General features: G+C 42.1%; 1 protein-coding gene across 1 annotated transcript in view; it reads left to right on the plus strand.

Annotated features, from left to right (window-relative positions):
- The window catches only part of SMARCA2 (SWI/SNF related, matrix associated, actin dependent regulator of chromatin, subfamily a, member 2), a 1,314,671-nt gene that overhangs the window by 961,300 nt on the left and 329,365 nt on the right, over positions 1–24,006 (plus strand). The window lies entirely within an intron of this gene.

Consider the following 24,006-nt stretch of genomic DNA (forward strand, 5'->3'; position numbering starts at 1 on the left):
CATAAACATTTTGAAGTTGAGAGCTATCTTCAATGCCCTATTAGCGTGGCCTCAACTGGCGTTAGTTGAAGGAGGTGACACAAATTCTGCTGTGGGCACAATTGTCTCCTATCTGCCATCCACATTCAAGGAGTGGACAATTGGGAGGCAGATTTTCTGAGCAGACAAACTTTTCATCCCGCGAAGTGGGCTCTCCATCCGGAAGTGTTCTCTCAGATAACCCTCAAGTGGGGGGTTCCAGAGTTGGATCTGATGGCGTCCCGCCAAAACGCCAAGGTTCCAAAGTACGGTTCAAGGTAAAGAGATCCTCAGGCTTTTCTGATAGATGCTCTAGCAGTTCCTTGGAGGTTTTCTCTGGCATATCTGTTTCCTCCGTTTGCTTTCCTTCCACGAGTCATTGCTCGTATCAAACAGGAGAGAGCATCAGTGATCCTAATAGCTCCTGCATAGCCTCGCAGGATATGGTTTGCGGATCTGGTGAGGATGTCTTCTCTACCTCCTTGGACGTTACCTCTGAAGAAAGACCTTCTACTCTAGGGTCCTTTCCTCCATCCAAACCTAAATTCTCTGAAGCTAACTGCATGGAGATTGAACGCCTAGTTCTGTCTAAGCGTGGTTTTTCTGAAGATGTCATTAATACTATGATTCAAGCTGGGAAGCTGGTTGCTCGCAAGATTTACAATAAGATATGGCGGAAATATCTTTATTGGTGTGATTCTAAGGTGTTCTCCTAGAGCCAGGTGAGGATTCCCCAGATTTTGTCTTTTCTTCAGGATGGGCTGGATAAGGATTTATCGGTCAACTCTCTAAAGGGCCAGCGTTATCTATCCTTTTGCACAAACGTGGCTGATCTACCAGACGTTCAAGCTTTTGTACAGGCCCTGATTAGAATAAGGCCTGTGTTTAAACCTGTTGCTCCTCCATGGAGTCTTAATTTAGTTCTTAAGGTTTTACAGCAAGCTCCATTTAAGCCAATGCATGTTGTTGATATAAAACTGTTATCCTGGAAGGTTTTGTTTCTTGTGGCCATTTCTTCTGCTCGCAGAGTGTCTGAGCTTTCAGCTCTGCAGTGTGATACCCCTTACCTTATTTCTCATGCTGAGAAGGCGGTGCTTCGTACTAAATTGTTTTTTTTTCCTAAGGTAGTATCGGATCGAAATATTTATCAGGAAATTGTTTTTCCTTCTCTTTGTCCTAATCCTTCTTCTCAAAAGGAACATCTTTTGCATAACTTGGATGTCGTGTGGGCTCTAAAGTTTTACTTACAAGCTACTAAAGATTTTAGGCAGTCTTCTGCACTGTTTGTTGTTTTCTCTAGTAAACATAAGGGTCAGAAGGCCACGTCTACTACTCTGTCTCTCTGGTTGAGAAGTTTGATTTGTTTGGCTTATGAGACTGTTGGACAGCAGCCTCCTGAGAGGCTCATTTCACTAGGGCTGTATCCTCGTCTTGGGCTTTCAAAAATGAAGCTTCTGTGGAACAGATTTGCAAGGCGGCAACTTGGTCCTCTCTGCATACTTTTTCCAAATTCTACAAATGTGATACTTTTGCCTCGGCTGAGGCTTCTTTTGGGAGGAAGGTTCTTCAAGCGGTAGTGCCTTTTGTTTAGGTCCTCCTGCCCTTTTGTCTCCCTCCCTGTTAATTCCGTGTCCTCTAGCTTGGGTATTGGCTCCCACTAGTAATTGGAATGACGTTGTGGACTCTCCATGTCATAGGAAAGAAAACTAAATTTATGCTTACCTGATAAATTTCTTTCTTTCCGGACACGGAGAGTCAATGACCCACCCTCTTTTAATTATAATTTGGCAGTTTTTTTGTGTAAACTTCAGGCACCTTTTCACTCTTGTGTTTCTTCCTTTCCATTCCCTTCAGCTGAATGTCGGGGTTATGGGTAAGGCAGTTAAACTTAACAGCTTTGCATGGGTGCTCTTTGCCTCCTCCTGCTGGCCAGGAGTTCAATATCCCACTAGTAATTGGAATGACGTTGTGGACTCTCCATGTCCGGAAAGAAATACATTTATCAGGTAAGCATTTTGTTTTTGAGGCTTGGAAAAGATCTGTTCAGAATCTTTGGGTATTGGACATAATTTTTCAAAGCTATTTCATAGGCTTTCATTAAAAGCTCCTCAAAGGAAGATTCCTTGTGTGTTGAGTTCCTCGAGATACTGTAAAGGCCAAAGCATTCCTAGCTTGTGCTCGAGATCTAGAATTAATGGGAGTCATAGTTCCTGAGCTAAATCTTTTACTCCAGTCTGTTTATTGTCCCAAGGAAAGAAGATATATTTTGGTCCTAGATCTCAAAACTTTGAACAAATTTCTAAAAGTTCCTACCTCCGAGATGGAACTATTTGCACTATACTTCCTTCAGTGCAGTAGTCTTAAAGGGACATTGTACACCAGATTTTTCTTTGCATAAATGTTTTGTAGATGATCCATTTATATAACCCATCTGGTAGTATTGTTGTAAAAATGTATAGTTTAGCTTATTTTTTGTAACATTGTGCTGATTTTCAGACTCCTAACAAAACCCCACAGTGTCAGATGTATACACGTGTTTACAGACTCCTACTGTGTCCTGTTTTTATCTGTCTCTGTCTTATACAGGGAAGGGGCACAGTGCTAAACTGAGAGATTCTAAGTAAGTTTTTAAAAAGGTTTTATACTGGATTTTTAGATTAGTATCTGTGCCTATTCTTCTTTATAGTATTATCAATTACATGCAGTTATATGAAAAGTGGTGTATACTGTCCCTTTAAAGGATACCAATTTACATATCCCTATTTACAAATATCATGTAAGATTCCTCAGATTTGCCTCCCTCATCAGTCATTCATTTGTGGTATTTCTGTTTGGTCTAGCCACAGCTGCCAGAGTGTTTACCAAAGTATTGGGAACCCTTTTTGTCAGTGATGCAAGTTCAGGGAATATCTGTAGCTCCATATCTAGATGACATACTAGTACAGGCTCCTTTACTTCAACTGGCAGAGACTCACTCTCAAGCAGTTCTCACACTGCTTCACATTCCCAGTTGGAATGTCAATCTGTCAAAGAGTTCTCTAATTCCTCAAACTTGTGTTTCCTTTATGGGATCCATCATCAATGCTTCTATCTCTAGAGCTTTGTGACATCTTCAAGGCTCTTCAGAGTTTGCCCAAATTTAGATGGGAGTACTTTTTTTTATTTCCAATTAAACAACATTACTGCAGTTCCTTAGCAATAAAGGAAGTGGCCCACATTCTAACCTGGGCAGAATGTCACAATTGTCTGATTTCAGCCATTCACATTAATAGAGTGAACAATTTGGAGGCAGATTTCCTAAGTCACCAGTGCCTTCACCTGGTAAAAAGGTCTCTAAACCAGAAGGTATTTAACCAGATATAGAGAATGTGGGGTCTAATAGAGATAGACCTCCTGACTTCTCGTTAGAAACAAAAGCTTCCTCGCTATTGTGTCAATTCTCGAGACCCTCCTTTGTTTTTGTTGTCATCCAGAGTGATAGCCCAGATCAAACGGGAATGGTGCCAGCATGGCCTTGCAGGACTTGGTATCCACACAAAACTGTAGAGTTTCTACTTCTTTACTTGTCCATTTTGCAGGACTTTACAGGGACATAAAGCTTTTACCTTTGTCACATTGCTCAAAGCTTTAATTCGCTAGGCATATCTGGTCGCTGGGAAGACTCCCCCTGAATACATTATTAATTTTACCATTTTTAACTTTATACTTCTTCTGTCGCTGCTTTTGGCAATAAAGTACTGCCGAACACAATACCTGATCAGTATCATTCCTACCTTAACTGTATTGTCCCTCCTGAACATGACTTTCCTGCTTAAACAATTTTGAATACAAATTAGCTAACACAATAACATATTATATGGATTGTTCAAGTTTGCATTAAATGTAAGCAATATGGATGTAACTTTCCTAATTTTATGTTTTCTAGTAATTTGCCTTGGTATCTAAAACATTGGCCAAAGAAAGAAAACTGCCTATAAATGCCTAAATACACTGCAAATAGTATAAAAGAACATCCTGCAAACTCATTGGTGGTGAAAATACATGTGTGTAATACAAGAACTGCTGGTGCAATGATAAATGTGCAGCGGACATGATACGCTACATCGTATCATGTCTGCTCGCACATTCATAAATTGACCCCTATGTATCAATAAAGGGAGAGTAAATATAAATAATTGTTATTTAAAATGGCTAATTATGTACAATAAAATAGCTTTGCAGTATATTTTCATTATTTATTTTGTTCCCTTTTTACTGTAATTTAAATCTGAAAATTGTGGATTTCCCCGTCTTGAAAACTGAAAGATCTGCAAGAGCAACCTTTCCACATAGCTATCCATAATTAGCAGTTTGTTATTTTAGCTTTTCGGCATATGTCAAACAATATTTGTTTTTTTAACATAATGGCATGTCCTGTCATGTGCATGTGACTAGACCAGTGAACCCCAAAAGAATCATTGTTTTCTCCTGTTAAGTGTAGTCAGTCCACGGGTCATCGATTACTTATGGGATTATAACTCCTCCCTAACAGGAAGTGCAAGAGGATCACCCAAGCAGAGCTGCTATATAGCTCCTCCCCTCTACGTCATATCCAGTCATTCTCTTGCACCTAACTAAAGATAGGACGTGTGAGAGGACTGTGGTGTGTTAAACTTAGTTTTTATTTCTTCAATCAAAAGTTTGTTATTTTAAACGGCACCGGAGTGTGTTGTTTGTTCTCAGGCAGCATTAGAAGAAGAATCTACCTGAGTTTGTCTATGATCTTAGCGGTCGTAACTAAGATCCACTTGCTGTTCTTGGCCATTCTGAGGAGTGAGGTAACTTCAGAACAGGGGATAGCATGCAGGGCCCACCTGCAAGGAGGTATGTGCAGTAAATTATTTTCTAAGGAATGGAATTGACTGAGAAAATACTGCTAATACCGATGTAATGTAAGTGCAGCCTTAAATGCAGTAGTAGCGACTGGTATCAGGCTGATATGTATGTATGTATACTCTGAGGTATTTCTGGGGAATGGAATTTCACTAAGAAAATACTGTCAATATTAAAGTAATATTTGAGCCTGCACTGCAGTGAAAGCGACTAGCAGCAGGCTTATTAATAACACTTCATAATTTTCCATTTTTAAAACGTTTACTGGCATGTTAATCGTTTTTTCTGAGGTACTTGGTGATAAAACTTTATGGGCATGATTTTTACCACATGGCTGTCGTTTTTTTCTGAATAAAAACAGTTTACTGAGCTTCCCCACTGTTGTAATATGAGTGGGCGGGGCCTATTTTAGCGCTTTATTGCGCAGTAAAAATTTAGTCACAGTCTTCCTATTTCTTCCTCCATGATCCAGGACGTCTCTACAGAGCCCAGGGGTCTCCAAAACTAGTTTTGAGGGAGGTAATCAGTCACAGCAGACCTGTGACAGTGTGTTTGACTGTGATAAAAACGTTTATTATTTCAACTGTTATCCGTTTTGGGTATTAAGGGGTTAATCATCCTTTTGCTGGTGGGTGCAATCCTCTGCTAACTTTATACATTTTCTGTTAAAATTTGGTTGTTTTAACATATTTGGTTCATTGTTAATTCAACTGTGTCACATTTTTATGTTTTCTTAAAAGCGCAGTAGCGTTTTTTATATAGCTTGTAAATTTATTTAAAAGTTTTTTTCCAAGCTTGCTAGTGTTATTGCTAGTCTGTTTAAACATGTCTGACACAAATGAATCTGTTTGTTCACTATGTTTAAAGGCCAATGTGGAGCCCAATAGAAATTTGTGCACTCAATGTATAGATGTTACTTTGAATAAAAGTCAAACTTTATATGTTAAAAAAATATCACCAGACAACGAGGGGGAAGTTATGCCGACTAACTCTCCTCACGTGTCAGTACCTTCGCCTCCCGCTCAGGAGGTGCGTGATATTGTGGCGCCAAGTACATCATGGCGGCCCATACAAATCACTTTGCAAGACATGGCTAATGTTATGACTGAAGTACTATCTAAATTGCCAGAATTAAGAGGTAAACGCGATCACTCTGGGGTAAGAACAGAGTGCGCTGATAATAATAGAGCCATGTCTGATACTGCGTCACAATTTGCAGAACATGAGGACGGAGAGCTTCATTCTGTGGGTGACGGATCTGATCCAAGTAAACTGGATTCAGACATTTCAAATTTTAAATTTAAGCTTGAGAACCTCCGTGTATTACTAGGGGAGGTATTAGCGGCTCTGAATGATTGTAACACGGTTGCAATTCCAGAGAAAGTATGTAGGCTGGATAAATATTTCTCCAACATAGGTGTGTCCGGTCCACGGCGTCATCCTTACTTGTGGGATATTCTCTTCCCCAACAGGAAATGGCAAAGAGCCCAGCAAAGCTGGTCACATGATCCCTCCTAGGCTCCGCCTACCCCAGTCATTCTCTTTGCCGTTGCACAGGCAACATCTCCACGGAGATGGCTAAGAGTTTTTGGTGTTTAAATGTAGTTTTTATCTGTTTTACTTCACAAAAGGCTGGCAGCTGTGCCAGACGTTCAAGCGTTTGTTCAGGCTCTGGTTAGAATCAAGCCTTTTTACAGACCTTTGACTCCTCCCTGGAGTCTTAATCTAGTTCTTTCAGTTCTTCAAGGGGTTCCGTTTGAACCCTTACATTCCGTAGATATTAAGTTATTATCTTGGAAAGTTTTGTTTTTGGTTGCAATTTCTTCTGCTAGAAGAGTTTCTGAGTTATCTGCTCTGCAGTGTTCTCCGCCCTATCTGGTGTTCCATGCAGATAAGGTGGTTTTGCGTACTAAGCCTGGTTTTCTTCCGAAAGTTGTTTCCAACAAAAATATTAACCAGGAGATTGTTGTACCTTCTTTGTGTCCGAATCCAGTTTCAAAGAAGGAACGTTTGTTACACAATTTGGACGTAGTCCGTGCTCTAAAATTCTATTTAGAGGCTACTAAAGATTTCAGACAAACATCTTCTTTGTTTGTTGTTTATTCTGGTAAAAGGAGAGGTCAAAAAGCAACTTCTACCTCTCTTTCTTTTTGGCTTAAAAGCATTATCCGATTGGCTTATGAGACTGCCGGACGGCAGCCTCCTGAAAGAATCACAGCTCATTCCGCTAGGGCTGTGGCTTCCACATGGGCCTTCAAGAGCGAGGCTTCTGTTGACCAGATATGTAAGGCAGCGACTTGGTCTTCACTGCACACTTTTGCCAAATTTTACAAATTTGATACTTTTGCTTCTTCAGAGGCTATTTTTGGGAGAAAGGTTTTGCAAGCCGTGGTGCCTTCCATTTAGGTGACCTGATTTGCTCCCTCCCTTCATCCGTGTCCTAAAGCTTTGGTATTGGTTCCCACAAGTAAGGATGACGCCGTGGACCGGACACACCTATGTTGGAGAAAACAGAATTTATGCTTACCTGATAAATTACTTTCTCCAACGGTGTGTCCGGTCCACGGCCCGCCCTGGTTTTTTTAATCAGGTCTGATGAATTATTTTCTCTAACTACAGTCACCACGGTATCATATGGTTTCTCCTATGCATATTTCCTCCTGTACGTCGGTCGAATGACTGGGGTAGGCGGAGCCTAGGAGGGATCATGTGACCAGCTTTGCTGGGCTCTTTGCCATTTCCTGTTGGGGAAGAGAATATCCCACAAGTAAGGATGACGCCGTGGACCGGACACACCGTTGGAGAAAGTAATTTATCAGGTAAGCATAAATTCTGTTTTTGCGGTACCGGCGTGTACTGACGTTTTTCCTATACCTAAAAGGCTTACAGAAATTGTTAACAAGGAGTGGGATAGACCCGGTGTGCCCTTTTCACCCCCTCCTATATTTAGAAAAATGTTTCCAATAGACGCCACCACACGGGACCTATGGCAGACGGTCCCTAAGGTGGAAGGAGCAGTTTCTACTCTGGCTAAGCGCACCACTATCCCGGTGGAGGATAGCTGTGATTTTTCAGATCCAATGGATAAAAAGTTAGAGGGTTACCTTAAGAAAATGTTTGTTCAGCAAGGTTTAATATTACAACCCCTTGCATGCATCGCGCCTGTCACTGCTGCGGCGGCATTCTGGTTTGAGTCTCTGGAAGAGACCCTTAGCACAGCTCCATTGGATGAGATTATGAACAAGCTTAGAGCCCTTAAGCTAGCTAATTCATTTATTTCTGATGCCGTAGTACACTTAACCAAACTTACGACTAAGAACTCCGGATTCGCCATTCAAGCGCGTAGAGCGCTGTGGCTTAAATCCTGGTCAGCTGATGTGACTTCTAAATCTAAATTGCTTAATATTCCTTTCAAAGGGCAGACATTATTCGGGCCCGGCTTGAAAGAAATTATCGCTGACATTACTGGAGGTAAGGGCCATGCCCTGCCTCAAGACAGGGCCAAACCAAAGGCTTAACAGTCTAATTTTCGTGCCTTTCGTAACTTCAAGGCAGGAGCAGCATCAACTTCCTCCGCTCCAAGACAGGAAGGAACTGTTGCTCACTACAGACAGAGCTGGAAACCTAACCAGTCCTGGAACAAGGGCAAGCAGGCCAGAAAACCTGCTGCTGCCCCTAAGACAGCATGAAGTGAGGGCCCCCGATCCGGAAACGGATCTAGTGGGGGGCAGACTTTCTCTCTTCGCCCAGGCTTGGGCAAGAGATGTCCAGGATCCCTTGGCGTTGGAGATCATATCTCAGGGATATCTTCTGGACTTCAAAGCTTCTCCTCCACAAGGGAGATTTCATCTTTCAAGGTTATCAGCAAACCAGATAAAGAAAGAGGCGTTTCTACGCTGTGTACAAGACCTCTTACTAATGGGAGTGATCCACCCAGTTCCGCGGTCAGAACACGGGCAAGGATTCTATTCAAATCTGTTTGTGGTTCCCAAAAAAGAGGGAACCTTCAGACCAATCTTGGACTTAAAGATCCTAAACAAATTCCTAAGAGTTCCATCGTTCAAAATGGAAACTATTCGAACCATCTTACCCATGATCCAAGAGGGTCAGTATATGACCACAGTGGATTTAAAGGATGCCTACCTTCACATACCGATTCACAAGGATCATTACCGGTATCTAAGATTTGCCTTCCTAAACAGGCATTACCAGTTTGTAGCTCTTCCCTTCGGGTTAGCTACGGCTCCAAGAATCTTTACAAAGGTTCTGGGCTCTCTTCTGGCGGTACTAAGACCGCGAGGCATAGCGGTAGCTCCGTACCTAGACGACATTCTGATACAAGCGTCAAGTTTCCAAACTGCCAAGTCTCATACAGAGTTAGTTCTGGCATTTCTAAGGTCGCATGGGTGGAAGGTGAACGTAGAAAAGAGTTCTCTATTGCCACTCACAAGAGTTCCCTTTCTAGGGACTCTTATAGATTCTGTAGAAATGAAAATTTACCTGACGGAGGACAGGTTATCAAAACTTCTAAATGCTTGCCGTGTCCTTCATTCCATTCAACACCCGTCAGTGGCTCAGTGCATGGAGGTAATCGGCTTAATGGTAGCGGATATGGACATAGTACCATTTGCGCGCCTGCATCTCAGACCGCTGCAATTGTGCATGCTAAGTCAGTGGAATGGGGATTACTCAGATTTGTCCCCTCTGCTAAATCTGGATCAAGAGACCAGAGATTATCTTCTATGGTGGCTTTCTCGGCCACATCTGTCCAAGGGGATGCCCTTCCGCAGGCCAGATTGGACGATTGTAACAACGGACGCCAGCCTTCTAGGTTGGGGCGCAGTCTGGAATTCCCTGAAGGCTCAGGGATCATGGACTCAGGAGGAGAGACTCCTTCCAATAAACATTCTGGAATTAAGAGCAATTTTCAATGCTCTTCTGGCTTGGCCTCAGTTAGCAACTCTGAGGTTCATCAGGTTTCAGTCGGACAACATCACGACTGTGGCTTACATCAACCATCAAGGAGGAACATGGAGTTCCCTAGCAATGATGGAAGTCTCAAAGATAATTCGCTGGGCAGAGTCTCACTCTTGCCACCTGTCAGCGATCCACATCCCAGGCGTGGAGAACTGGGAGGCGGATTTTCTAAGTCGCCAGACCTTTCATCCGGGGGAGTGGGAACTTCATCCGGAGGTGTTTGCCCAACTGCTTCATCATTGGGGCAAACCAGATCTGGATCTCATGGCGTCTCGCCAGAATGCTAAGCTTCCTTGTTACGGATCCAGGTCCAGGGACCCAGGAGCGGTACTGATAGATGCTCTGACAGCACCTTGGGTCTTTAACATGGCTTATGTGTTTCCACCTTTCCCGATGCTTCCTCGATTGATTGCCAGGATCAAACAGGAGAGAGCATCAGTGATTCTAATAGCGCCTGCGTGGCCACGCAGGACCTGGTATGCAGATCTAGTGGACATGTCGTCCTGTCCACCATGGTCTCTGCCTCTGAGACAGGACCTTCTGATTCAGGGTCCTTTCAAACATCCAAATCTAATTTCTCTGAGGCTGACTGCATGGAGATTGAACGCTTGATTCTATCAAAGCGTGGATTCTCGGAGTCCGTGATTGATACCTTAATACAGGCTAGGAAACCTGTTACCAGGAAAATTTACCATAAAATATGGCGTAAATACTTATATTGGTGCGAATCCAAGAGTTACTCATGGAGTAAGGTTAGGATTCCTAGGATATTGTCTTTTCTACAAGAAGGTTTAGAAAAGGGTTTATCTGCTAGTTCGTTAAATGGACAGATTTCAGCTCTGTCTATCCTTTTACACAAACGTCTGGCAGAAGTTCCAGACGTTCAGGCTTTTTGTCAGGCTTTGACTAGGATTAAGCCTGTGTTTAAGACTGTTGCTCCGCCGTGGAGCTTAAACTTAGTTCTTAACGTTCTGCAAGGTGTTCCGTTTGAACCCCTTCATTCCATCGATATCAAGCTGTTATCTTGGAAAGTTCTGTTTTTAATGGCTATTTCCTCGGCTCGAAGAGTCTTTGAGTTATCGGCCTTACATTGTGATTCTCCTTATCTGATTTTTCATTCAGACAAGGTAGTTCTGCGTACTAAACCTGGGTTCTTACCTAAGGTAGTCACTAACAAGAATATCAATCAAGAGATTGTTGTTCCATCATTGTGCCCTAACCCTTCTTCAAAGAAGGAACGACTTTTGCACAATCTGGACGTCGTCCGTGCCCTGAAATTTTATTTGCAGGCAACTAAAGATTTTCGTCAAACTTCTTCCCTGTTTGTCGTTTATTCTGGACAGAGGAGAGGTCAAAAAGCTTCGGCTACCTCTCTCTCTTTTTGGCTTCGTAGCATAATACGTTTAGCCTATGAGACTGCTGGACAGCAGCCTCCTGAAAGGATTACAGCTCATTCTACTAGAGCTGTGGCTTCCACTTGGGCCTTTAAGAATGAGGCCTCTGTTGAACAGATTTGCAAGGCTGCAACTTGGTCTTCACTTCACACTTTTTCAAAATTTTACAAATTTGACACTTTTGCTTCTTCGGAGGCTGTTTTTGGGAGAAAGGTTCTACAGGCAGTGGTTCCTTCCGTGTAAAGATCCTGCCTGTCCCTCCCGTCATCCGTGTACTTTTAGCTTTGGTATTGGTATCCCATAAGTAATGGATGACCCGTGGACTGACTACACTTAACAGGAGAAAATATAATTTATGCTTACCTGATAAATTCATTTCTCCTGTAGTGTAGTCAGTCCACGGCCCGCCCTGTTTTTTACGGCAGGTCTAAATTTTAATTAAACTCCAGTCACCACTGCACCCTATAGTTTCTCCTTTCTCGTATGGTTTCGGTCGAATGACTGGATATGACGTAGAGGGGAGGAGCTATATAGCAGCTCTGCTTGGGTGATCCTCTTGCACTTCCTGTTAGGGAGGAGTTATAATCCCATAAGTAATGGATGACCCGTGGACTGACTACACTACAGGAGAAATGAATTTATCAGGTAAGCATAAATTATATTTTTTTTGGAGATGTGGAGTTCCTGCACATTATGTGATAGGAAATTTATATTAACATCCATAGGGAATTCTGGTAGAAATTGTAAGATGGGGCTTATGGCCAGGACTGGAAAAGTATCACTGTGGTTTACCAGTCGAGTAGCCTTAACCCAAATTTCTTACTTTTCCGGACTATTGGAAATGTCCAACTCTGCCTATACCTGTAACTTAGTGTGACAGTTTTAAGAAAGAATGTAAACCACATGCAAGGGATAAAGCTATATTAAGTCCAGACAGCAATAGGCATTGATATCTATGTTTGCAGGGTATATGATAGCAAGTTTTTGTCATGAAATACCAAATTTAAAAAGTGAGGGATTTAGTGTTAATTATCTTATTTTAATATGGAATTTGAGTTAAATTAAAAGTAATCAGATTCTGCTGCTGTGCGGTTTACTCTGCATTTGAACAGCTACCTTACACTATATATGGATTCTGATAGAGAGAGCAAAATTATACAGATATCGTCTTTTATTATAAAGCTCCTTGTGATACATACATTGATAGTGTGTGTAAAAGGAAGGCATATATTATTATTATTTCCTTCCACGTGTGGCAGTTTGAAGGCTAGTATGTCTTGCTTCATTAGTTGAAGCTAACTTTTACAAAAGTTTAATTCTGATTAGACTAAAGACAATCATGAACACCCTATATTCTTTTCCCTTATGTTTTTGTGTAGCAGAAATTGACGGTAACTTGTGATTGCATATTATTTTAATGCCCATTTGGAGAAGTAGACCTTTCAATACTATTGTTTCCATCATGCACAGGGCAAATTTAGCAGCTCCCACGGTTCAAAGTTATTGCCTTCAGAAGCTTTTTAACTTCATTGTTAAACTCGTAAGGGACAAAAACATTTAGTCTTTGAACATTTTGATTTTTTTTATAGTATTACGCCTTAATGTTAATTCTATGCAAAGGTTGTTGTAATGTTTGAAAACACACAGGAAACTAGGTAAACATCTTTCATATAGGAAAGGTTACCATGCCTACTACAATATTCTTTTCTGGAATTATTGTTTTTTAGTGCTAATGACGGTTTAGAGCCGTCATTATCAATCAACTACCTTTTTTTGCAATCTCGGGGCCCCCACCCGCTCCTACCCCGGCGATCGGGCCTGCATAGTGACAGGCATCGCCGGGGCTTCCCGTTACGTGTGGTGACATCATGCGCAATGACGTGATGACGTCACGGTGCAACTTTATATAAAATTGTCAATACAAAGTATAGGAAAAGGGGGCATGCTGCTTAGAAACCTGTATCTCAGGGATCTAAGCAGCTACAGACCCCCAAGACCCACCATTGGAAAGGTAATAAAAAAGGAAAAAAAAATGTTTTTTGAAAATAGTAGAAAACAGAAAAAATATTACATTCAGCTTAGCACTCAAAGGGTTAAATTGAGTCACTGTCCCTTTAAAATAGCCATATGCTAGATTGCTGCCTGGGGATAGCACTCTTCTCCAACCCATAAACATTGCTCAGTATTTAGATTGATGTTTGCCAGAGACATTTAACAACAACAGTTGAGAGGACATTTTTGTGCCCCCAAATCCTCAAGTGGACAGTACAGTACCGGTCTTTTGATCATTATAATGGACCAAAATCAAAATCCTTTTTATCAATTCTGTTTGTTGTACATGTGCAAAACCCTTTGTCTAAACTGCTTGGAACTTGAACAGGTTTGGATTTCAGAATATTTTGTATATTTGCATTTGTAAAATGAGATAGGTTGGCGAGGGGGTGAGACTAAGCGTAAACAGCAATTTATGCCATTTAGGCAATCCTATACTATAAAAGGCCAAGTGTGTTTGTCCGAAGCTGTCATGCGCAGTAGAGACAGCACGAGGACAAACACACCTGGCCTTGGATTCCCTACCTGATCTGCCGACTGCCGGGAGAGGAAGTGGGCATGGCCGAGTGTGGGGGGGGGGGGGGCTAGCGTGATGGTCCATGAAGGGGGCGGGCAGGGCCATGAAAGGCCGTGGAGAGAGCTCAAACAGGCTCAAAAGAGGGGAGAGAGAGAGAGGGGAGATGGGGAGAGAGACAGAGGGGAGATGTGGAGAGAGAAAGAGGGGAGAGAGAGAGGTGGAGAGAGAAAGAGAGAGGGGGGAGATAGAGAGGGGAATGAGAGTGAGAGAGGGGGAGAGAGAGAGAGGGGGAGAGAGAGGGGGGAGAGAGAGAGAGAGACAGAGGGGGGGGGAGAGAGGGGAGATGTGGGGAGAGAGAAAGAGGATGGAGAGAGAAAGAGAGAGGGGGAGAAAGAGAGAGAGAGGGGGGAGAGAGAGAGAGAGAGGGGGGAGAGAGAGGGGGGGGGGGGGAGAGAGAGAGGGGGGGGAGAGAGAGGGGGGGGAGAGAGAGGGAGAGAGACAGGGGGGGGGAGAGAGAGAGAGGGGAGAGAGAAACAGAGGGGGGAGATAGAGAGGGGAGAGAGAGAAGAGAGAGAGAGGGGGGGAGAGAGAAGAGAGAGAGAGAGAAAGAGGGGAGAGAGAGGAGGGAGGGGAGAGAGAGAGATGGGAGAGAGAGAGATGGGAGAGAGAAAGAGAGGGGGAGATAGAGAGAGAAAGGGGAGAGAGAGAGAGAGAGAGGGGGGGGGGGAGAGAGAGGGAGAGAGACAGGGGGGGGGAGAGAGAGAGAGGGGAGAGAGAGACAGAGGGGGGAGATAGAGAGGGGAGAGAGAGAAGAGAGAGAGAGGGGGGGAGAGAGAAGAGAGAGAGAGAGAAAGAGGGGAGAGAGAGGAGGGAGGGGAGAGAGAGAGATGGGAGAGAGAGAGATAGATAGGGGAGAGAGAGAGAGAGAGAGAGAGGGGAGAGACAGAGGGGGGAGATAGAGAGAGGAGAGAGATAGGGGGGGGAGAGAGAGGTTGAGAGAGGGGAGAGAGAGAGAGGGGAAAGAGAGAGAGGGGGAGAGAGAGAGGGGAGATAGAGAGAGAGAGAGGAGAGAAAGAGAGAGAGAGAGAGAGAGAGAAAGAGAGAGAGAGGGGAGAGAGAAAGAGAGAGGGGAGCGCGAGAGAGAGGGGAGAGAGAGAGAGAGAGAGGGGAGAGAGAGAGAGGGGAGAGAGAGAGAGGGGAAAGAGAGAGAGGGGGGAGAGAGAGAGAGATGGGGAGAGAGAGAGAAGGGGGGGGGAGAGAGAGAGAGTGCAAAAGAGAGGGGGGGAAAGAGAGAGTGCAAAAGAGAGGGGGGAGAGAGCTCAAAAGAGAGGGGGAGAGAAAGCGCAAAAGAGATGGGGGAGAGAGAGAAAGCAAAAGAGAGTGGGAGGGAGAGAACGCAAGGGGTGGGACCACTGTACTGCAAAAAATGGCCCGTGTGAACGGGCTTTAGGACTAGTATTTACATATTGTAAAACAGCTTACACAGGCAACCTAAATGTAGTTTTATATGTTATTGTATACATAGTACCAACAGAAAGATAAAACAGTAATTAGAAAGGTTATAGTTATTGTTTTAAATAAGTAAAGACGGGAGATGGAGAGTCCTAAAAAATGACTTCAGGGAGTTAGGTAGCAAGCTTAAAGCAAGGACCTTCAAAGTAATAATTTCTGAGATATTACCTGTGCTGTGTGCTATCTCAGTAAGGCAGAAGGAGCTAAGGTCTGTTAATTCATGGTTAAAAACATGGTGTACAAATGAGGGGTTTGACTTTTTAGAGCACTGGGCTGATTTTTCCTTAGGGTACAATTTGTACAGCAAGGATGGATTGCACCTGAATGACATTGGTTAAATTGAGTCACTGTCCCTTTAAAATAGCCATATGCTAGATTGCTGCCTGGGGATAGGATAGCACTCTTCTCCAACCTATAAACTTTGCTCTGTATTTAGATTGATGTTTGCCAGAGACATTTAACAACAACAGTTGAGAGGCCATTTTTGTGCCCCCAAATCCTCAAGTGGACAGTACAGTACCGGTCTTTTGATCATTATAATGGACCAAAAGCAAAATCCTTTTTATCAATTCTGTTTGTTGTACATGTACAAAACCCTTTGTCTAAACTGCTTGGAACTTGAACAGGTTTGGATTTCAGAATATTTTGTATATTTGTATTTGTAAAATGAGATAGGTTGGCGAGGGGGTGAGAGCGTAAACAGCAATTTATGCCATTTAGGCAATATTTACATATTGTAAAACAGCTTACACAGGCAACCTAAATGTAGTTTTTTTTATGTTTTTGTATACATAGTACCAACAGAAAGATAAAACAGTATTTAGAAAGGTTATAGTTATTGTTTTAAATAAGTAAAGACGGGAGATGGAGAGTCCTAAAAAATGACTTCAGGGAGTTAGGTAGGTAGCAAGCTTAAAGCAAGGACCTCCAAAGTAATATTTTCTGAGATATTACCAGTGCCTTGTGCTAACTCAGTAAGGCAGAAGGAGCTAACGTTTGTTAATTCATGGTTAAAAACATGGTGTAAAAATGAGGGGTTTGACTTTTTAGAGCACTGGGCTGATTTTTCATTAGGGTACAATTTGTACAGTAAGGATGGATTGCACCTGAATGACATGGGTGCTGGTGTGTTGGGGGAAAGGATGGTAGCACGTTTAGAGAACCTTTTAAATTAGGCAAGGGGGGGTCAGTTAGAACACAATAGAACAGAGAGATCAGTCTGTGAATATGTCACTCCCTTAATATCTCAAGGATGGGATGACTTAAGAAATGTCACATTAGAAAGTATAGAGGAAAGCACACCAAGTAGCAGCAGAAAGCACATGAAAATTAAATCTATGACAACAAATGCAAGAAGCATGACAGGTAAAATGGGGGAGCTGACGCTCTTAGTTGCAGAAGAGGACTATGAGGTTATCAGTATAACTGAAACTTGGTGGGATGATTCACATGACTGGGCAGTTAAAGGGACAGTCAACACCAGAATTTTTATTTTAAAAGATAGATAATCCCTTAATTACCCATTTCCCAGTTTTGTATAACCAACACACTTATAATACACATTTTACCTCTGTAATTACCTTGTATCTAAGCCTCTGCAGACTGCCCCCTTATTTCAGCTATTATGACAGACTTGCATTTTAGCCAATCAGTGCTCACTCCTTGGTAAATTCACGTGCATGAGCTCAATGTTATCTATATAAAACACATGAACTCGCCCTCTAGTGGTGAAAAACTGTCAAAATTCATTTAGATTAGAGGCGGCCTTCAAGATCTAAGAAATTAGCATATTATCCGTCTAGGTTTAGCTTTCAACTAAGAATACCTAAAGAACAAAACAAAATTGGTGATAAAAGTTAATTGGAAAGTTGTTTAAAATTACATGCACTGTTTAAATCATGAAAGTTTTTTTTGGACTTGACTGTCCCGTTAACTTAGAGGGGTATACTTTATTTAGGAGGGACAGGGATAATAAAAGGGGTGGAGGAATCTGCATGCATATTAAACCTAACCTTTTTTTTTATTATTATTATTATTTATTTGATTAATTAAACCAACGAAAAATACAGATCATACAGATCACATAATAATATGCCACGCAGGGCAAAATACCATCATTTACAATACATATAAACTGAAACAATCTTCTCTGATTTTCATCTTTCATCTGTGATTACAGAGATATATACATCAAGTTGGCTTATTTTTTTATAATTTTTCATAACAACAACAAAAAAAAAGAGGAAGAGAAAAGAAAAGAGAAAAAAAGGGAAAAAAAGGTTAGAAGGAAAAAAAAAAAAGAAGGGACTGGTAAACCCCACCCATCCCGGCCCCTGTATACGTATCCTTGTTTCCTTTCTATTCACTCAATTCCCTGTAACAAGAGATCCATGATGCAGGAAATTCATCATGAAGTACTAATTCTGCAAAACTATCTGAACTTAAGAACGGGGATAATATTCGTTTTTGGATGTGCAGGGGATAAGATTTGATTATAGGTAACCAGTCTAATATGAATTTTTTTAGCTGATTTTAAGTGAAAAGATTCAAAAATAATTTGATTTTGTACTTCCTGAATAACCATTGAAAGGGAAGGGAAGGAACAGATTTTGCTTTCCAATTTTTTACTATCAGATGTCTGGTTAATAAGATAATTGAGGCTAATATCTTTAGCCTCAAAGGAGTATCTATAAGTTGAGTGTTAAGAAAAATAATATTTTCTGGTTTCATCAATATATCAGCTCCGTAAAAATTTTTTACCCAGAAAGATATTTTTTTCCATAATTGTACCATTCTTGGGCAATAATAGAACATGTGTAATATATCTGCTTTAGGATAAGAACAGCGGGGACAATTAGCTGATTGAAGTACAAACATTTTTGATAGTTTAAAAGATGTTATATAAAACTTATTTATCATTTTAAAATGTGATTCTTTCCAGCTAGATGAAATTCGACATTTGTTTACCAAGATACAACTTGATTTTATTACTCCGGCTTCCAAATTTGAGAAATCACGTGACCATGAATCACCGATCTTATTAAGAAAAATTAAACTCTGTTTATTTAACATGATATCATACATAAGAGAAATTGAAGATAATCCTGTTCTACATTTGTGAATACATTGTTTTATATCGGACCATGCCACGCACTGATTAGGTTCCCGAGTATGACTTCTTATGTAATGTCTTAACTGGAAGTAGGCAAACAAGTCGTTCCTAGGGAGACCAAATTGATTGGCGAGAGACTCGAATGTTCGAATATAACCATCATTATGAAAAATGTGTTGCATATTTAAAAATCCTTTGTCAGCCCACCGTTTAAATACAGCCTGACTATGCCCAGGGGTGAAATCTGTTGAGCCGATTATAGGAAGAAATTCAGAAAAAGAATAGTCTACTCCTAATAAAGTGCAAAATTTCTGCCAAGCTTTAATAATATTTTTTATGGTTATCAATCCCATGATATTAGCGGGTACATTTTCATAAGAACAATGTAGAATAGCTTTCATAGAAAAAGGATATATAATATAGCTTTCAATACTTGAACAAGAAAAAAACATTAGTGTCAGCTAACCAGTCTATAGCAATTTATATCAAGCTAGCAATATTATATAATTGAATATTGGGTAAAGCTAATCCAGCCGTATCACGGGAGTACATTAATTTCCTGAGAGCAATACGTGGTTTTTTATTCTTCCAGATAAATCTGGAAAAAATAGAGTACTATTTGCGCAGATCAATTGAAAGGATAAATAATGGTAAATTCTGAAGAGGGTACAGTAAACGCGTAAATAAAATTGTCTTGATGATACTAACACGAGCAGACAATGAAATAGGCAGAGAGACACAGTTTTCTAAATCAATTTTAATTTCATGGATAAGGGGGGTATATTCAATTTATACCATACTTTTGGGTTAGCATGAATATGAATACCCAGATATTTAAGCGTTTCCGATATTTTAAAGGGATGAGAAAGCTTGGCACGGTTGTTCTTTTTAACCCACATTAATTCACTTTTATTAGTTAATTTTATAACCTGAAAAGGAGCTGAAAATATTTAAACTTTTAAGTACAATGGGAATTTCCTGAACTGTATTTTCTAAGAATATCAACAGATCATCCGCATATATAAGGAGTTTCAGATATTGGGCTCCAAATCTGATTCCTTTAATTGTGTCTCTGAACCATATTGCTAATGGTTCTAGAGCAATATTGAATAGGAAAGGTGATAACGGGCAACCTTGTCTCGTGCCTCTACCTAAGATTATGTGAGCAGAAACATTGCCATTAATAAGAGGTATGAAATAGAGTTTCTCCAACATAGGTGTGTCCGGTCCACGGCGTCATCCTTACTTGTGGGATATTCTCTTCCCCAACAGGAAATGGCAAAGAGCCCAGCAAAGCTGGTCACATGATCCCTCCTAGGCTCCGCCTACCCCAGTCATTCTCTTTGCCGTTGTACAGGCAACATCTCCACGGAGATGGCTTAGAGTTTTTTAGTGTTTAACTGTAGTTTTTATTATTCAATCAAGAGTTTGTTATTTTGAAATAGTGCTGGTATGTACTATTTACTCAGAAACAGAAAAGAGATGAAGATTTCTGTTTGTATGAGGAAAATGATTTTAGCAACCGTCACTAAAATCCATGGCTGTTCCACACAGGACTGTTGAGAGCAATTAACTTCAGTTGGGGGAACAGTGAGCAGTCTCTTGCTGCTTGAGGTATGACACATTCTAACAAGACGATGTAATGCTGGAAGCTGTCATTTTCCCTCTGGGATCCGGTAAGCCATGTTTATTACGATTGTAAATAAGGGCTTCAAAAAGGGCTTATTAAGACTGTAGACTTTTTTTGGGCTAAATCGATTGATTATTAACACATATTTAGCCTTGAGGAATCATTTTATCTGGGTATTTTGATATAATAATATCGGCAGGCACTGTTTTAGACACCTTATTCTTTAGGGGCTTTCCCAAAGCATAGGCAGAGCCTCATTTTCGCGCCGGTGTTGCGCACTTGTTTTTGAGAGGCATGGCATGCAGTCGCATGTGAGAGGAGCTCTGATACTTAGAAAAGACTTTCTGAAGGCGTCATTTGGTATCGTATTCCCCTTGGGGCTTGGTTGGGTCTCAGCAAAGCAGATACCAGGGACTGTAAAGGGGTTAAAGTTCAAAACGGCTCCGGTTCCGTTATTTTAAGGGTTAAAGCTTCCAAATTTGGTGTGCAATACTTTTAAGGCTTTAAGACACTGTGGTGAAAATTTGGTGAATTTTGAACAATTCCTTCATGTTTTTTCGCATTTGCAGTAAAAAAGTGTGTTCAGTTTAAAATTTAAAGTGACAGTAACGGTTTTATTTTAAAACGTTTTTTGTACTTTGTTATCAAGTTTATGCCTGTTTAACATGTCTGAACTACCAGATAGACTGTGTTCTGAATGTGGGGAAGCCAGAATTCCTATTCATTTAAATAAATGTGATTTATGTGACAATGACAATGATGCCCAAGATGATTCCTCAAGTGAGGGGAGTAAGCATGGTACTGCATCATTCCCTCCTTCGTCTACACGAGTCTTGCCCACTCAGGAGGCCCCTAGTACATCTAGCGCGCCAATACTCCTTACTATGCAACAATTAACGGCTGTAATGGATAATTCTGTCAAAAACATTTTAGCCAAAATGAACACTTATCAGCGTAAGCGCGACTGCTCTGTTTTAGATACTGAAGAGCATGACGACGCTGATATTAATATTTCTGAAGGGCCTCTAACTCAGTCTGATGGGGCCAGGGAGGTTTTGTCTGAGGGAGAAATTACTGATTCAGGGAACATTTCTCAACAAGCTGAACCTGATGTGATTGCATTTAAATTTAAGTTGGAACATCTCCGCATTCTGCTTAAGGAGGTATTATCCACTCTGGATGATTGTGACAAGTTGGTCATCCCAGAGAAACTATGTAAAATGGACAAGTTCCTAGAGGTGCCGGGGCTCCCAGAAGCTTTTCCTATACCCAAGCGGGGTGGCGGACATTGTTAATAAAGAATGGGAAAGGCCCGGTATTCCTTTCGTCCCTCCCCCCATATTTAAAAAATTGTTTCCTATGGTCGACCCCAGAAAGGACTTATGGCAGACAGTCCCCAAGGTCGAGGGAGCGGTTTCCACTTTAAACAAACGCACCACTATACCCATAGAGGATAGTTGTGCTTTCAAAGATCCTATGGATAAAAAATTAGAAGGTTTGCTTAAAAAGATGTTTGTTCAGCAGGGTTACCTTCTACAACCAATTTCATGCATTGTCCCTGTCGCTACAGCCGCATGTTTCTGGTTCGATGAGCTGATAAAGGCGGTCGACAGTGATTCTCCTCCTTATGAGGAGATTATGGACAGAATCAATGCTCTCAAATTGGCTAATTCTTTCACCCTAGACGCCACTTTGCAATTGGCTAGGTTAGCGGCTAAGAATTCTGGGTTTGCTATTGTGGCGCGCAGAGCGCTTTGGTTGAAATCTTGGTCGGCTGATGCGTCTTCCAAGAACAAGCTACTTAACATTCCTTTCAAGGGGAAAACGCTGTTTGGCCCTGACTTGAAAGAGATTATCTCGGATATCACTGGGGGTAAGGGCCACGCCCTTCCTCAGGATCGGCCTTTCAAGGCAAAAAATAAACCTAATTTTCGTCCCTTTCGTAGAAACGGACCAGCCCAAGGTGCTACGTCCTCTAAGCAAGAGGGTAATACTTCTCAAGCCAAGCCAGCTTGGAGACCAATGCAAGGCTGGAACAAGGGAAAGCAGGCCAAGAAACCTGCCACTGCTACCAAGACAGCATGAAATGTTGGCCCCCGATCCGGGACCGGATCTGGTGGGGGGCAGACTCTCTCTCTTCGCTCAGGCTTGGGCAAGAGATGTTCTGGATCCTTGGGCGCTAGAGATAGTCTCCCAAGGTTATCTTCTGGAATTCAAGGGACTTCCCCCAAGGGGGAGGTTCCACAGGTCTCAGTTGTCTTCAGACCACATGAAAAGACAGGCATTCTTACATTGTGTAGAAGACCTGTTAAAAATGGGAGTGATTCATCCCGTTCCATTAAGAGAACAAGGGATGGGGTTCTACTCCAATCTGTTTATAGTTCCCAAAAAAGAAGGAACGTTCAGACCAATCTTAGATCTCAAGATCTTAAACAAGTTTCTCAAGGTTCCATCGTTCAAGATGGAAACCATTCGAACTATTCTTCCTTCCATCCAGGAAGGTCAATTCATGACCACGGTGGATTTAAAGGATGCGTATCTACATATTCCTATCCACAAGGAACATCATCGGTTCCTGAGGTTCGCATTCCTGGACAAACATTACCAGTTCGTGGCGCTTCCTTTCGGATTAGCCACTGCTCCAAGGATTTTCACAAAGGTACTAGGGTCCCTTCTAGCTGTGCTAAGACCAAGGGGCATTGCTGTAGTACCTTACTTGGACGACATTCTGATTCAAGCGTCGTCCCTTCCTCAAGCAAAGGCTCACACGGACATTGTCCTGGCCTTTCTCAGATCTCACGGATGGAAAGTGAACGTGGAAAAGAGTTCTCTATCTCCGTCAACAAGGGTTCCCTTCTTGGGAACAATAATAGACTCCTTAGAAATGAGGATTTTTCTGACAGAGGCCAGAAAAACAAAACTTCTAGACTCTTGTCGGATACTTCATTCCGTTCCTCTTCCTTCCATAGCTCAGTGCATGGAAGTGATCGGGTTGATGGTAGCGGCAATGGACATAGTTCCTTTTGCACGCATTCATCTAAGACCATTACAACTGTGCATGCTCAGTCAGTGGAATGGGGACTATACAGACTTGTCTCCGAAGATACAAGTAAATCAGAAGACCAGAGACTCACTCCGTTGGTGGCTGTCCCTGGACAACCTGTCACGAGGGATGACATTCCGCAGACCAGAGTGGGTCATTGTCACGACCGACGCCAGTCTGATGGGCTGGGGCGCGGTCTGGGGATCCCTGAAAGCTCAGGGCCTTTGGTCTCGGGAAGAATCTCTTCTACCGATAAATATTCTGGAACTGAGAGCGATATTCAATGCTCTCAAGGCTTGGCCTCAGCTAGCGAGGGCCAAGTTCATACGGTTTCAATCAGACAACATGACAACTGTTGCGTACATCAACCATCAGGGGGGAACAAGGAGTTCCCTGGCGATGGAAGAAGTGACCAAAATCATTCTATGGGCGGAGTCTCACTCCTGCCACCTGTCTGCTATCCACATCCCAGGAGTGGAAAATTGGGAAGCGGATTTTCTGAGTCGTCAGACATTGCATCCGGGGGAGTGGGAACTCCATCCGGAAATCTTTGCCCAAGTCACTCAGCTGTGGGGCATTCCAGACATGGATCTGATGGCCTCTCGTCAGAACTTCAAAGTTCCTTGCTACGGGTCCAGATCCAGGGATCCCAAGGCGGCTCTAGTGGATGCACTAGTAGCACCTTGGACCTTCAAACTAGCTTATGTGTTCCCGCCGTTTCCTCTCATCCCCAGGCTGGTAGCCAGGATCAATCAGGAGAGGGCGTCGGTGATCTTGATAGCTCCTGCGTGGCCACGCAGGACTTGGTATGCAGATCTGGTGAATATGTCATCGGCTCCTCCTTGGAAGCTACCTTTGAGACGAGACCTTCTTGTTCAG

The sequence above is a fragment of the Bombina bombina genome, chromosome 2 (genome assembly GCF_027579735.1).
Source record: "Bombina bombina isolate aBomBom1 chromosome 2, aBomBom1.pri, whole genome shotgun sequence".
Classification (NCBI taxonomy): domain Eukaryota; kingdom Metazoa; phylum Chordata; class Amphibia; order Anura; family Bombinatoridae; genus Bombina; species Bombina bombina.